Below are 14,113 nucleotides of genomic sequence, written 5' to 3'. Positions count from 1 at the left end.
ATGTTTGTAAGAAAATATATAATTTAATTGTAAAAAAAAAAATTTTTTTACTACTTAACCCCCCCTCCCGCCCCGCTTGTCTGCTATTTTTTGGAAGCAGACCTGGCAACTCTACCTGTGAGGTGAATTGGGCTGAGAGAGAGTGTGACTGGCCCAAGGTCACCCAGCTGGCTTTTGTGGCTAAGGTGGGACTAGAACTCATGGTCTCCTGCTTTCTAACCTGGTGCCTTAGCCACTAAATCAAACTAGCTCTCTAAATTGATTTATTAATACTATAAGGAATTGGATCAATTTACATGTAAGATTATAGCATGGTGATATGTCTGTTTTGGCTAAATTTGTTGCCACCAGTTATGATTAAAATAATCTTGTATTATCTTTAAAGATACATATACAATTTACCTGGAGTGTTAACAATTTTGTAGTACTCTCAAGGAAAATAGTAGTCTGTTCAGAAAATAACATGCAATTCCAGCGCAATGGAATTAATACAGTTATCAAGAAATCTATTTTTCATTCTTGCATATAATCGCAGAAATATTTTTAGAGATCTCTAAAATGAATGCGTTCTCAGTCATCTGAGCTTTCAGTCCTGGTCAAACAGGTATTTTCCGCAAAGCAGAACCTCAGGGAAATATATAAATGTATAAGTCTGAACTCATATTGCAGGAACATGTGCTCAAAATGAATAATTTTCAAATAGACAGCAAATCAAATTGCTAATTCATTTATCAATTAATACACATAGGGCTTTTAAATTATTTTTTTAAAAAATAATGTAAATTGCTTCAAGAGGAATTTTATATCCTCTTTTTAAAATATGAGTAAGTTATTTAGAAGGAACACTAATTGTGCAGGTGAGTGGACAGCTGGTTTGGGAGACTGGTAATGGAGAACAAAGCCTTCAGCACTGGGTCACTGGTTCAAATCCAGTTCATGTTCTTAGTGACAGAAAATCATTGCCATCTGATAGCTGCTTGACAGTTGTATGTGACTAGATCTGTTGGTAGTCAGATGTAGATCTCAGTACATGAACTGTAAGACAGGGCCTCTCTGTCACATCAGTGTAACTTGGAGTTATTTGTAGAACTTAAAACATACAAACTCATATAGTCAAGACCCAATGTTTCATTTTGGATTAAATATACTTAAAAAATGGACTAAAGAGGCTTGCGACTTATTTTAAGGGTTAGAAATATAAGAAACTTTTTAGATTAGAAAGTCTTTTTTTTTTTGTTTTTAGGCATAGAGTTTCTCATCAGTCCTCCTTAAGTTCTTTTTAAACTTGAAATGCCAGAGATTAAGTCTCTCTCTTTCTCTCTCTCTCTCTCTCATTTATGTAGCCCACCTTGTCATGAATGTGACTCGGAGTGGCATACAACAAACCAAACCAGAGCCCTGGTGGCGCAGCAGACTAAAACACTGTTATTAACATCAGCTGCCTGCAATTACTGCAAGTTCAAATCTCATCAGGCTCAAGGTTGACTCAGCCTTCCATCCTTTCTAAGGTAGGTAAAATGAGGACCCAGATTGTGGGGGCAATAAGCTGACTTTGTATAAATATACAAAAGTATGAAGGCTATTGCTTAACACATTGTAAGCCGCCCTGAATCTCCGGAGAAGGGCGGCATATAAATCAAACCAAAAAAACCAACAACAATTAAATACATTTTAAATAAAAATTGAAAACAGTTAAACACAAATACACAGTAATTGAGACCATGACAAGGTGTTTCACAGACCCGTAATACAGCTATCTCATGGGCTTCTTGTTCCCAAGGGATCTCCAGACCTGATAGAAGAATTATGCTTTGAGAGATTTCTGGTAGGTAAGTAGGGTTGGGGGCTAATCTCACCTCAGGGGGGATGATTTTCTAAAGGATAGGAATTCTGTCACATAGAACTCCTTAATGGATGGGACATGTAACATGTTCCTCCTACTTGACCTGATGGTAGATGTAATTCAGGAGAGACAGTCTCTCAAATACCCTGGCCCTATGACATGTAGAGCTATAAGGGTCAAAGCCAATACCTTAACTTCAATCCAGAAGCAAACTGGGATCTAATGCAGCTCATGGAGCAGATGCATGTCATCATAGGAGTATACATAACCAAATTTTGCATCAATTGAAGGTTCCAAATACTGTTCAAGGGAATCTCATACAGAGAACATTAAGTAGTTCATTTGGGAGGTAACTGGAGCATGAGTAACCGTGAGCAGATCCTTCTTCAGCAATAGATACAACAACATGCCTGCAAAGACCCTCCTAGTTGTGTCTACCACATGCTCCATGAGAAGGGCTGGGGGTACAGAAGGAACCTCAGATTGTGCAGTGGGTCTGTTTGGAGCAGTGCCACCATCTGTTTAGTATCAAAGATGGTAAAATCCCAGATCCGGAAGGTCCTAAAATCCAAAGCAGAATTCAGATTCCCATCCGTATCTGGATTCCCACAGACTCCAGGCACTGAGTCAGAATATCAATAGCATCAATGTTAAATTGAGTATAATCAGCATACTGATGATACCACATTCCAGGGTGATGGATGATCTCACCCAATTGTTTTATTCAGATATTAAATAGGACTGGAAAGAGTACAAAATCCTGCAAAATTCCATATAGAATGGGATGAGTGTGGGATCTATCATTCCCAATCAACACTGATTGGTAATGGCCCCATAGGTAAGAGAGAAACTGTCAGGTGCAAAAAATTAGATCCACACATGAAGTTCTAATTAAACTGATTTATTGCTACATAGGTTACGAACAAGAATGTTCTCAACTAATGATTAGCACCTGCTGGGAGTTAGATAAGAGTAAATGAAATTCAAAAGTGGTTGCACTTAGTCTGTTTATGGTTACATAGGGATTCTAGGCTGGTCCCTTTTTAAACTCCATCCCAGGTTCTGCCACTCCTTTTCCTACAGGAACCAGCATATTACACTATCACTCCAGGGAATCAATTGGATACTATGGTTGATGGTATTGAGAGGTATGAAAGCCACCAAAGATTCATGATGGATGCAGTATCAGGGGTGAAATGCTACTGGCTCGCTCCAGTTCAGGCGAAGAGGTAGTGATAAAAGCTACCAGTTTGGTGGAACTGGTAGTTAAAAAAAGCTACGATCCGATGATCAGCTGTGCCACACAGTTTAGCTTTGCTAGAAAGCAAGATTTCCTGCTTTCTAGAGAAACTAAACCGCACGGCATAGTTGATCACCCCCAGCTGTTCTACTTACCTTCCCAAGCCTCCTTTTGGTGTGTACTGCGCATGCATGCGAATGCAGCACATGCCAAAAGGAGGCTCGGGAAGATAAGTAGAACAGCGAGGGCGGAAACAGCTGTGCCATGCGATTTAGCTTCGCTAATCCTGCTTTCTAGCAAAGCTAAACCGCGTGGCACAGCTGATCGTCGGATTGTAGCTTTTTTAAACTACCGGTTCGACCAAACCAGTAGCTTTTTAAACATGCAGTGCGTGTTTGGTGTGCACTGTGCATGTGCACACAGTGTGTGTTTGGCACACATGCAGCGCACACTTGACGCGCATGCGCGGCCAGTGAACTGGTTCAGATTTCACCACTGTGCAGTATGTCCATCCTTCTCCACTAGAGATCATCCAAAAGCCCATCAGGAACAACTCCCACCTCCCTTTGAAACTAATTTGAGTCCATCTGTCATTGGGAGCAGATCAATCTAATGGGTCCCACTTTCCTGTGGCAGGGAACAGTGCCAAGGAATGTCCTGGTTACCAGAACATAATCTCACATTGAGCCACAAACTGCTTTCATAGAGTCTTTCTCCATGAAACGTGCCATACCACTGAGCTCTATCCCTTTCTCTTTTCTCTTTGCTCTTTTTTAAACCTCTGATGACTCAGTAGAATATTATTGATTAAAAATTTAGCCCTGAGTCATGGAAGAAAAATTGTCTGTACAGCTAAGGAATTGTGCTCTCCGGGTGTTGAATCATAACTCCCAATAGTCCAAACCAGCAATAGTAGCAAGGTACAATTCTGATTGCAATTGTGTGTATTTGGATGGTAGGAAGACAAATTGAACTCAATGAGATTTTTTAGGATGTTCTCAGAGTCTTCATTTTAGAGGATTCGAGAGAAATGATGAGAAACCCTGGCAAACTCTTGCTGTTCTGTGGAGACAATAATGAACTAAAGTACCGTAGATCACAGGACTAACTTAGTGTAAGGCAACTTCTTTTGTTTGTATGATAACAACACCCACAAGCTTTAGCTGAACTTCAGTGATCTGCTTGATCTTAATTCATGCATGCTGTCACTCATTGGATGCCCAATCATCATATAAGTTATGCTAAAAGGCAGTGACTGGTCAAAAGCATTCAGTAATCTTAGTAGCTAAAGGGGCACTTAGATCTTTCTCCCTTCATTCTAAATGCAAAGTTTAACCATTATACTACTTTTGCATTAAGCTTTCCTGGTACAGAAGTATCAAAGAAAAAAATTCCTCACCACAAAATAAACTTTAGAGAAGTTATTTCTATGACTTCTCCCTACATCCACCATGCAGATGAAAGAAAATTATCAGTTGCCCCAATATTAATATTTTTCTAGTTTGCATTAATGTGATGTTTGATTTCTTCAAATTTATATATCAGTGTAATCTTTAATTGCACTATAGTTATACAGTCTACTAGATATATCCCCCATTTTATTCATTGTTGTAATTGTCTGATTTAATCTATCATGGGTCCCACATTATAGAATGGCTACTATAAATATTAAATATTTTTTTCATGATTTTCACAAATGTCTCAATAATTTCCCAAGTCAAGATCATTCACTCATCAACAGATATTGTGGAATATCATTTTTTAAAAATCCAGTAAATTACCTCACAACTAATACTTTAGACCAAAGCAAAAAGACATAGCTGTCTGAGAATAGTAATATTAGAAAGGTCTTTAAAGAAATGAACAATCTGCCTGGCATTTTGTTTGGATAGAAAGACCATCTGAGTGTCTGTGGATTCCTTGAGCAGCCTCAGGCAGATTGACTCTCTTCCAGCTTTACTACAACTGTGCTCTCTATTTAGGCAGTAGATCATTGCAGAGAATAGCAGATGAAGTTATAGCCATCAGTCAAGTGACTATACAAAGGATATCATGCACTATTCTAGCATCAGAAAATGCATGTGCCTATATAATGATTAGAGAATGCTGAAACTTAATTTCTGTGAGAGGAATTTCTATGACAGGAGAACTGTCACTTTCATCACAAAAACTATGGAAGTTCTTAAGAATATATTTTCATTATATTGGTATTGAGGAATATCCAGATTTGTCTTCCTGTACATTCTTAGTTTATGGACAGTCCAAATAATTAAGCACTCAGCACACAGTACAGGGTGCAAAGATCATAGTATCAATAGGGATGCTCTTTTATTACTATCAAACCAGTAAATCTCAAGTTGTAGCATATCCTTTCGTAAATTGATAAGACTCCCAGAGTGTTGGAACTTCTCAGGATGATTCTGGAATTTTCCACCTCAAATTCCTGCTTCTGGTAAGCAGAGGCTGGAAAGGGCTGTTGAATGGTTTCTTGTGGAAGTTTTTACTATAGCATTAAATCTATGTCTAATTGCAAATCTGTATTAGCAATTATTACACGTACACATGGAACAACATATTCTGTTGGAATGAGTATTTCAAAAGCAGACCCATATTTCTCAATTTTTCTCAAATTACCACCTGTTAGATGACTAATGTCCTCACTTTTATTTTAGCTTTATCTGATATGTCTTCCAGACTATGGTTCTCAAAATTACCAGTCAGCATGCCTAAACTTCAAAAGAGAAAACAGATAAGATAGCTAGTTGGAGACAACTATCTGATATTTTCATTCCATGGTCAACTGTAAGTAAGAAATCTCTCCCATATGCAAATCCAACCATCACAACTGCTACTAATATGTAGCAGAACAAAATACATTGTCTTCTCCTAACACCTTATCTGAACAGTCTGCTTATATTCATACACTTATCCAAGTAAATACACATCTACCACTTTTGTTTGTGTAACTTATAATGGTATCTTCAGTTATTACAGCCCAATTATTGATCTGTACTACCAATGTAGTTTCAGATTTCTCCAGTTACCTGAACAAAATTATTCCACATTTGAGTCAGGTGAACACGATTAAGAATTTCAGCCACCCCTTACTATGAGTTCCTGTGAATTGATGATATGGTCTACACATTTATGTCTTCAATTTTTCAAGGTTTCTACCTTGCTATGTCTTAATATAAAACTATTCCCCAGTGTTTTCCACAGAAAAGAATAAACTGCACACTTTCATCCAAAAATACCTCTAATTCTCCCACAAGTTGCAAGTTTCTACTAGGAAGATGCCTTGAATACATGATACACCAGCCAGCAGTCCTTTGCAGTGAATTTGCATTCCTGTGGTATTTCATCATACATTCAAGAAAGTCAAAATGATTGTTTAAAGTTCCGCATATTATTCTTTTGCATATTATGTAAGGAAATTTTTTGTTGCATAGACAATGAAAATGATGTATTTGTGGATGAGAAACATGGTGAATTGTTCAGTTCACTTTCTTTGAAGGCCAAAATTTGACCTATTTAAAATTATTTTAGATACAGACCAGGATCCCATCAATCAAATCTCTATCAAACTGGCCAAAACACTCATGCTACTGACAATTAACTAAATTACTTAAAATTATTCAGCCCATTTATAAGATCATCTACAAATGGCCTGCTAAAAAAGGCATTTGACACTAAAGACATCCTGAATGCTGAAATCTTTCCTTGTTCAGTTGTGGTTGGTGCATGCAATGTTTGTCTATTGATACTATTTCATCCAGGGATTTCTTTATTGAGACATTTGTTTGGCTTACAATGTTGAGTTATTTTATGTTATCTTTGTTTTATAGTACTACATTATAATTTAATTTGTGTAGTATGATTTATTGCTATTGAATTTTGCTTTAGGATTACTTTTAATGAAAAGTATGCCAGTTTATAAAAAGAGTATCATTAAACAGACTCCAGGAATGTAAGGATGCCATATTGATGTCAGCAACATTGTCATTAGGAACTCATAGCATAATCCCATTTCAGTCTCTCTATTATGGAAATGTACACTAAGACTACAATCATTAGTATCTTCAACAATAATTATGAAGATCAATGAAAAGAAAAGTCAAAAGGAATCATATTCAAAGTCATGAAATAAGAGTAACGTCATAAGACATTAACATAGGGTTAATTAGTCTGAAATATAATTTGGATACACTTCTGTTCCAACCAATTATATCTTATCCTTCTTCACATACCCACACATTTTGTTTGAAGAGACCTCAACATATTGTTGGGCAGATTGGGTTTAGGGTTCTTCATCTTTTCTTCTTTTTCTTTTTCAATTATTATTTCTATAAATCTCCAAATTTGTTGATGCTTCCCTTTCCCCCCCCCCTCAGTCATGTTTGGCTTCAGTCCTGTTCTCTCTAATCATCCAGATCTGTTAATAGATAAAATGAGGTTTTAGGACTACGAATTAGACCGTATTTTCTATTATGGAAATATTGTGCTCATATCTGACAAGATTATCCTAAAGTTAATAAATAGGAACAGCACTTTATTTTTTTACTGATAAAATCTGGTAAGCCAGTCAAACAGATTATAATATTTATATTCCTAACAAACAATATGCTTTTTAACTAAACTTTGAATATACTGGTCATTTGAACCCTTTTTAAAAATGTATCTGGCTACTCACTTTGAATTTTTCCTATGTATACTTTCTCACATTGGTTAATTTTACGCTATAACATTGTGGATTTTGATAGATTTGTATTTTGATTTGATTTAAAATTCAATTTTCTCTTTAATTCCTAGATTGATACTGATTATTTATTTAAAATTTCTTCTGTGGCTGCATTTATTTATTTATTTATTTATTTATTTATTTATTTATTTATTTATTTATTTAATTTGTATACCGCCCTTCTCCCAGAAGGGACTCAGGGCGGTGAACAGCCAAAATTAAAAAACAGACAAATGCAAAAGTTAAGATAATTGCCAGGGACAAAAAATAATAGGTGCAAGATCCATTTATTGATCTGTCTAGAGTGTGAAAAACCTGTGTCACTCTTCTATAGAAATCAAGAATATGATATATGGGACATTTGACATTGTCTCATAACAAGTATGTATGTATGTACAGTATGTATGTATCTATGTTATTTCCTGCCTTTATCATTTTATAAACAAGTCAAGGTGGTGAACATATCTAACATATCTTCCTCCTATTTTATTAAGGGACAATAATTAGAATGTATATATTATTATAAACCAGAGTTACTTTCCCATTGCAAAACCAGTTGTCTTCTGTTCCATTAACATCACAACATTGAAAACAAGGAAAAACAATCACTATATTGTGTCCAAGCTGCTGCAAATCCTAGAATAATTTTAAAAAATCTCTCTCTCTCCATGCGAAGAGAAATAAAATGATTTGCCTTGACTTTCCCTCTCTCCACATTTTTGTATATTGCAATATGTCCATTTGGCTGTATGCTAAAATAAATGAAATAATAAAATAAAAATCCAAACAGTTCTAGTGAAGTAGAACTGCAAAGCTGTCAAGTCACCTTTCCCCTTGATAGACCTGGCTAGGGCAGCTAAATCCAGGAAATATGAAGCAGTTGTTTCTGCAAATGAGGAAAAATGGATTGCCCTCAAGCTCAACTGAGCAGCAGTTTTTAAAAGAAAAAGCTAGTTTTATTGTGGCTTAAAATTACTGCATCTGAGCCAGAAATAAATTGGCCCAGTTTTCAAACACAGACAATATCGCCACATAGGTCAAAGCTGCTTTTGAACTGGTGTAGGTGTCATGTTGAAATGCACTAAAGCAATACACGATTCCATGATGATGCGTTATAAGCATTCGCTATTGTGAATTTCTCAGTTGGATAAGTATTTTATAGGACCAACTTCCACCACATGTACAGCCCCAAGTATCTTGTTATCTGAGGCTAAAATAAGATGGAGCTCCCAGGTTTTAGCAACTGGATGCCAACTAAAACAAGCATGTTTAACTCTTGGCATATAGAAAGCATATGGCCTCCAACCTTAGATGTTCCACAATAGGCTGAGCCAATTTTTTTCAGTCTAACCTTTGCACTGGGGATTTGAAAATGTAAGATAAAAGCACTCATGTAATTACAACTTATTAAATTATTATTAGAATCTATTATTAGAATCATAGTATCAGAGGGCTGTAAAAGACATTTGATGTCTTCTAGTCCAAACCCTCTACCCAAAGGGTACCGCATAACTCCCAACAACTGGTAAGATCCCACAGAGTTGGTCTCCTCTGGGTCCCATCAGCTAAACAATGCCGGCTGGCGGGCCCGCGGGGGAGGGCCTTCTCTGTGGCTGCCCCAGCTCTCTGGAACCAGTTAGTTCCTGAGGTCTGGACCACCCCCACCCTATTGGCGCCGAAAAGCAGTGAAGACCTGGCTTTTCCGACAGGCCTGGGGCCGTTGATCTCGCTGTTGCGGTCCGGCGAGATCCGGCCATGAATGGTGTGAATGAGTTTTAATGTTTTTAATTTTTAAATGTTTTTTATAATGATTTTAAATGCATCGTGAGCCGCCCTGAGTCTTCAGAGAGGGACGGCATACAAATTGAATTAATAAATAATAAATAAATAAATAAAGCAGGAGTCCTTATGCCACAAATCGTTGTCCAACCTTTTCTTGAAAACTCCCAGAGATGGAACACCCACAATTCCAGGTGGCAAGCTGTTCCATTGATGGTTCTCTCAAGAATTCATCTTTTTCCCATGTTGAACCTCCCTCTAACATGCTTCCACCCATTTTCTTGCCTGCTTGCAGGTGCTATGGAGAACAAATCAATTTCCTTTTCACTGTGACAGCCCTTCAAGTATTGGAAGATGGTTATCTTGTTTATCATATTTATTAGTTAAAGATGCGAACCTATAATGCAATGTGAGAATGACTTGGAAGATAGGAGAAGAGATGCTGCCTGGGGAACCATCAGATAAAAGGGGGAGAAGTCCAAAACTGAGTAATGAGCAGTGAAAAAAACTTAAAGAGGATCCACCTTAACTTAGGTGGTATAAAGAGATGGTACATGATTTGTAATTTCAGACTTGCAAGATTTTGTTAGAGAGACTTTAAAGTCAAATTGTTTACCTTGTTTCCTGTGCGGTCTACTTGGGAGGCTGATCTATCCCAAAAACTCAAGCTGATTTTTATTTTCCATTTGAAGATGGGACGTCTCAAGGAACAAAATACTAAACTTAAGAAGCCCTATTTTTCCAGAGTTGTGGAGAAATCTATGTGTATGCATGTAATTTATGGAACTTATAAAGCTGCTTAAAAAGACTCTTTTTAAGAAACATATTAAAGTAAAGCTCCAGCCCCTCTGGTGAAATTATGACATCATGGGCAATGGCCTAATTTAGCCTCAAGCATGTCACAAAGGCAAAGTGCTGGCCCCTGACTGTTTTAGTAGCAGGAGTTTTCAAACTTTTTTAGGCAGTGGAATCTGCTAATTAAAAAGACAAAGAAACAAACAAATAAAACCCTAGCTCCCCTAATCAAGAAGCAAAGCTCCAATGATGGAAAATTGGTAATAAAATTAAAAAAACCCACTGTTTATTATAAGTGCAAGATTAACATATTCAACATAGGGGAAAAAAGTAAAACTTAAATGTTACAATATCTTGGAGATAAATGCTTTAACCAAAGAAAGCAATGTTCAATGATGTGATTCTTTTTCATTGAATAAAGTTCAGTATTTTGAATCATTGATGTTACTTGTAAACGGAGATCATGTTCTACATGACCTCTGTTTAGACTATTTCTGTGATTAGTTTTGTTGTTGTTGCAGCTTTCAAAAGATACGTTGGTGCAAATGGTGTAAGAATTTCAGTGCTTGGCTTCTATTTGCACCATCTTCTTTGAAAAACTCCGTTCAGACATTTTATGTGATGGAATGTTGTTTGTAAATAGAAATAAATCAAATTTAATTTTAATTTCTTAAAACTTATGCCACAAAGAGAAACACTAGCAGCATGGAAATTGTATTCGTTCTTTCTGATTTCTCCCTTTTCTGTACCATATGCAATTGTAGTAGTTTGTAGTCCATAACAGGAAAAATATTCACACTGACTAAATGCAAAATATGCCTCAGCTGAAGGGTATATATTTTGGATAGGTGTTGCTAGCACATTTTTTTATCTGTTGTGAATGCCTCACTCAAGCCACTTAAGCATTCATCTTCTTCCTGTCTGTCTGCCTTTGCAAACATGCTTCTTGTGTAAGTTAACTACAGAAGAGTCCCACTAAAAAGGGATTTGAGGCACATCGGTACAACTGTGCCCTGCAATCCTAATTTTCGTTACTAATTCCCACATAGTTCAGTCAGGCTTACTTCTAAGTAGATAAACACAGGATGCTACCTTGGTGGTTAAGCAGGCCTCTTGGAGATGTGCACATGCTTACACACCCATATTGTGGGTGGGAATAGCAAGGGACCCACTGAAACTACATTGTGCTGCTAGGCACAGGTAAAAAATATTGGAATTTGGGGAAAATAGTGAGCCATGTTTTGTGTGATGGCATATGACAAGGGAACAATAGCTAGCTGCCTCCTCCTTGGAAGGTTTGCAAATATTGGTGATGTAGGAAGTAAGAGGGAAAACAATGCCGAGTTGGGAGTGGAAGGTGGTTTGAGATCTTTCTCTCTTGCCATTTGTCCCACAGAATCTATCCAGGTCCTCACAGAAGCTCTAGATTGGGATGATCCCACTCAATGGTGGGTTGCCCCCGGTTTGGACCAGAACCGGTAGTAAAACTGGTGAGAGGCTCTGCCCACCAACCTGGACATCATCATAGGTGATCTGTGCATACGCAGAAGCATGTGCGTGCTCCCGATGCAATTCTCTAGTAAAGGTAAGTAGAACCCACCCCGATCCCACTCTACAGTACCTGGTACAACTGTGTAGCAAAAGGACGCAATGGTGGAAACATATCTACTGTTTTCTCTGCCTGGTTTTCAAGAAGGCACCCATGAAGCCATTGTGTTGCTGGTCTCACTGTAATCAACCTTGCTTGAAGATACTATGGAAGTGACTAGTCTCACTGTGATATGTAACAATGGCAGTGACTGTTGTCAGTTGTTAAAAGTGTATCTCGCTTGTAATAGCTTACATACTTGCAGTGAAAGATCAGCATGACTTGGGTTGCTGCTTTTCATTTTTAGAAACGTCACATTGTAGTGTGATATAAACCATGTGCCGTATATGATCAACGACTGATTTTTATCAAGCACCAATTAAGGAAGTAACTAAATATCATTAAACAAGAATTTAATAAGTTATTTAAAATTAAAAATATTGATTAATAATTTACACAAAAATCTGAGTGAAGGTTTTGGTTTTTTGTGGGGCCTTTAATGAAATTAAAAAAAAAAAAAACTTTAAAAGCTTGCTAATAACATCCTTTCATCAATCAAAAGCCCTGTCAGTAATATGGTGCTCTTGTCAATTTTCACCTTACCACCCAGCTACTATTTTGAAGGTTCTTATCCCGTTTCCTGCTCTAATATAGATCTTTGTCGGGCTGACTTGAAGGTGATGGAGCCCAGACCTTTTCCATCTGTCTGCATCTGGTGCCAGTTCGTCCAGAAGACTTTGGACTACTGCCCTTCATTACTTAAAGACACTTTGGTACCTGCAGTTTCTCCAGCCCTTGGCCTCCAGCTTTTAACTGCCACCTACTCATAACTTCACACAGACAAAAGGCTGGTCTGGATCAGCATTCAGCACAGGCCTTGTTTTAAATCTTACTGTCTGATAAAAGCTGATAAAAAAAAAAATTGATGTTAACTTCAACCACTCAAATTCCAACTTTTAAATCAAAAGGCTTCCAAAAGAAAGGCTGTGATGTCAGAATAGCATTAGAACCTGCAAAATAGCAGACAAAAGTTAAAACAATTAAGATGTAAGACATATTTGTTCAGGAGACTAAAGAGGAGAAAATATGAAGGAACAGAAGTTTCTTGATATCAAGACGATTATGAAGATGCAGTGGCTTACCTTTTGGGTCTTTTCTTGTGGTATAAACAAGAATAGCAGCCACATTTCTTCAAACAGAGAAATATTACTTTTTCTATGTGCTGTATTCAACATATTTATTTATTACCTCAATGTATGATATTTGGAACAAAAATAACATATCCTTCTGACAAGTGCAATCTGTGTATCAATTGGATGCATCTATCCAGCTCATGTATTAATAGAAACAATAGAAAGTTCTCTCAGTAATATTTTTCCAGAGTTTGAAACTAGTTATAATAAAGTAGAAAAGAAGAAAAGGAAACATAGATTACTATTGCAATAGGTGGAAGAGGAAGGGTGGTTCAAGCTAAATCCTTTAAAGTAAAATTTCTATTTACTAAAAATATAACAAGAAATGCAACTAGCTAATAATTCAGGGGATTTTACTTTTCTGTATGATCTTTATGGTGCAATTATTCATGAAATAGTATATCAATCGTGTGAATCTCCTATTATGTTAGTTTTTAAGAAATATCTTTTTAATAGATTTTATTCTTTTAAGTAAAGAAGGGAAATGAGCTTCTAAATTAAATCTTTCACAGAATGTATGTGGAAGGTTAAAAAAAGGAATAGATATTGAAAATGAAATATGAATTACATTTGGTTCTAATATCACAATAATTTAGTATCTATCAAAATATTATTTTAGAACAGTATTGATCCATTATATTTATGGGAACAGTTTTAATTTAGTCTTCAGCTTTTACTATGCCGATAATTTTATCATACTGACAGTAATAATCTTTTTGCAGTTCTGAATTAATATTCTTCTTAAATAGGAAATTGCAATAATATCAAGCTGATAGGAGGAAAGATTTCACATATTGTTTCTCTGAATTAGGTATAATCTTTATATATCAGATTTCTCACCATTTTTCATCAGATTTCATTGCATTCTGCATAATTAACAGGAAACAAAAATTCTGATTGGAAGAAAAATGTGTTTTTGCAATTCCTCATCTTTAAA

General features: G+C 36.5%; 1 protein-coding gene across 2 annotated transcripts in view; it reads right to left on the bottom strand.

Moving 5' to 3' along the window:
• Positions 1-14,113, bottom strand: part of MGMT (O-6-methylguanine-DNA methyltransferase) — a 245,358-nt gene that overhangs the window by 14,971 nt on the left and 216,274 nt on the right. The gene's annotated exons all lie outside the window — the stretch shown is intronic.

The sequence above is a fragment of the Pantherophis guttatus genome, chromosome 6 (assembly GCF_059756535.1).
Source record: "Pantherophis guttatus breed Tessera chromosome 6, ASM5975653v1, whole genome shotgun sequence".
Lineage (NCBI taxonomy): Eukaryota > Metazoa > Chordata > Lepidosauria > Squamata > Colubridae > Pantherophis > Pantherophis guttatus.
Note: the sequence above shows the minus strand (reverse complement) of the source record. Positions and strands in the feature narration are given on the sequence as shown.